Genomic DNA, 2,508 nt, shown 5'->3' with positions numbered 1-2,508 from the left:
TTTTTTTTTTTTTTTTTTTTTTTTTTTTTTTGAGACGGAGTCTCGCTGTGCTCCCAGGCTGGAGTGCAGTGGCGTGATCTCGGCTCACTGCAAGCTCCGCCTCCCGGGTTCACGCCATTCTCCCGCCTCAGCCTCCCAAGTAGCTGAGACTACAGGCGCCCGCCACCACGCCCGGCTAGTTTTTTTGTATTTTTAGTAGAGACGGGGTTTCACCATGTTAGCCAGGATAGTCTCGATCTCCTGACCTCGTGATCCACCCGCCTCGGCCTCCCAAAGTGCTGGGATTACAGGCTTGAGCCACCGCGCCCGGCCGCCAAGCCCACTTTCTAAGCAGGAAAACTATCACATCAGGGTGAATTTAGGCCACTTCGGAGGAGTTGCCTATAAACATCCAAACAGACCTTCTTAGGCAGCAGAACTGGTCCAATTCCTCTCAAAGCAGTTTGACACAGCCTTAACCACATCAACCCAAAGCTTGAAGTTAAGTCAAAAGAGCATATTGGAGCAAAAGTGAACAGATGTGTAAACTCTAGCACATGCTTATTGCTGTATTAAGTTTGAAGATGAGCACGTCCTACCCACAACAGTATTGCTCCAGGAAGCAGGGTAGGAGTAGTGGTAAATTAGAAAATAGACTATTAATTGCACAATTAATAGAAAAGTAAAAACATGTTCAAAATCTGGCCGGGCGCGGTGGCTCAAGCCTGTAATCCCAGCACTTTGGGAGGCCGAGACGGGTGGATCACAAGGTCAGGAGATCGAGACCATCCTGGCAAACACGGTGAAACCCCGTCTCTACTAAAAAATACAAAAAACTAGCCGGGCGAGGTGGCGGGCGCCTGTAGTCCCAGCTACTACTCGGAGGCTGAGGCAGGAGAATGGTGTAAACCCGGGAGGCAGAGCTTGCAGTGAGCTGAGATCTGGCCACTGCACTCCAGCCTGGGCGACAGAGTGAGACTCCGTCTCAAAAAAAAAAAAAAAAAACATGTTCAAAATCTACAATAAACCCGTATCCAAAGGAGTCCTATACATCAGTGATGTGCTGGACTTTGAATTCTGTGGTACAGCTTTGCACTGGACTGCCTCCGGCCTACTGGTCTGTGTATGGCTTGCTTCCTGCCTGTTAAAGGGTGAATACGCTACACAGAGCTATGATGGTTTCTACTGAGTGGTAAAATTCACAGAAGTTCCAGGTTCATCATGTCAGGATCATTCCTTGTGCAAAGTTTGATGTAGATGAAGATAAAGTAGTTTCTTGGTCAATAATTGTAATTTGTTTCTTTTAAAGTCAGTGGGTTTCTTGTATAGTTCTATTACCATTGACCCAGGTTTAATTTCATCCATCTCCATGAAAGCAAAACACTTGGTGCTGGTGAACCATTTTTTAGGCTTGTAGTGTTTGAGTTCAAAGAAGAGAGCTGCACCTTTGATTAATTTTTCAACATGTTTCTGGAGCTCAATGTCCACATTAAAATGAATGTATGTGTCTTCTTTTCTTGAAGCCACAGGAGTATCTTGCACAGGAGTTAAGTCTATGCCATTCAGATCCTTTATACTAACTGTAATATAGGGATCGATGCACTGCCCAGCATCTTTCAAACCAATTTTCTCAATTCTGATAGTGAGTAATGTCATTCCTGGTTCCAATGGCAACCTTGGTAATAAAGTACTGGGAACTCTAGCAGGAAAAGAATCAGGAGACCCTGCTCCAGCACCACCCTCTTCTTCATCTTCTTCAAATTCCAAATTCTCTTCTTCACCAGGTGCCAAAATTCTTCTTAATGGGACAGGCTGAACATCAAATGGGAATTCTTTATTATATGTAAGAATATTCTTTAGGATTGGTTCTAGCTTCTTCGGGTCCTCCGGTTTAAATTCTTCTTGAGACTGTGTGGACTGTAAAGCTGCACTTCGCAATTCCAAGCATGTTGCAATTTTGCCTATGGTTTTCTTTTGTTCTTCTGTAAATTCAGAATTATTGTGTTGAGCTTCGGCCTCTTTTTGTAGATGTCTTGTGAATATCTGATCCCATCTATCGCCTCCACCAGTTAGCCCCAAGAGTCGAAGTCCGCGCCTCTCCTAAAACTGGTGCCCCATTGCTGCAGCAGACTCCAAGTCACCTCCGACATGGCCGGTCCCCACCCCGTCCCCTCCCACGCCTACCCCAGTAAGGCCGGGTTCTAGGGTGCCATCCTCCCCGGGCCTGGCGTCCACATTGACAGGGCCAGGAGGAACCACTAGGGCCACCACCACTGCCCGCTGAGGAGCTGCCCAAGCCCATTGTCAAGGCTATCTTGGGTGGTAAGGGCGTCTCTCTATAGACCCAACCAAGTAGCTTTGGCTTCCAGTGCAAAAACTCATATATGTGGATCAAGTCCTTTGAAGAACCATCATGGTTGTAGAGCTATTTTCTATGCACTATTCTACTTTCAAATACTCATGATGGAAAGTTTAATAACCAAACATTTCACATGTTCACACACTATGACTAAAGGGTATTATCACAAT

General features: G+C 45.8%; 1 pseudogene across 1 annotated transcript; it reads right to left on the bottom strand.

Annotated features, from left to right (window-relative positions):
- Positions 1 to 992: 992 nt before the first annotated feature.
- LOC112624839 lies at positions 993 to 2,129 on the bottom strand (annotated as a pseudogene). Its single transcript, XR_003119480.1, has one exon. The product of XR_003119480.1 is annotated as an axin interactor, dorsalization-associated protein pseudogene (transcript).
- Positions 2,130 to 2,508: the final 379 nt, after the last annotated feature.

Source organism: Theropithecus gelada, chromosome 5 (genome assembly GCF_003255815.1).
Source record: "Theropithecus gelada isolate Dixy chromosome 5, Tgel_1.0, whole genome shotgun sequence".
Taxonomy (NCBI): domain Eukaryota; kingdom Metazoa; phylum Chordata; class Mammalia; order Primates; family Cercopithecidae; genus Theropithecus; species Theropithecus gelada.
The sequence above is the reverse complement of the archived record's forward strand: the minus strand, read 5'-3'. Positions and strand labels throughout refer to the sequence as shown.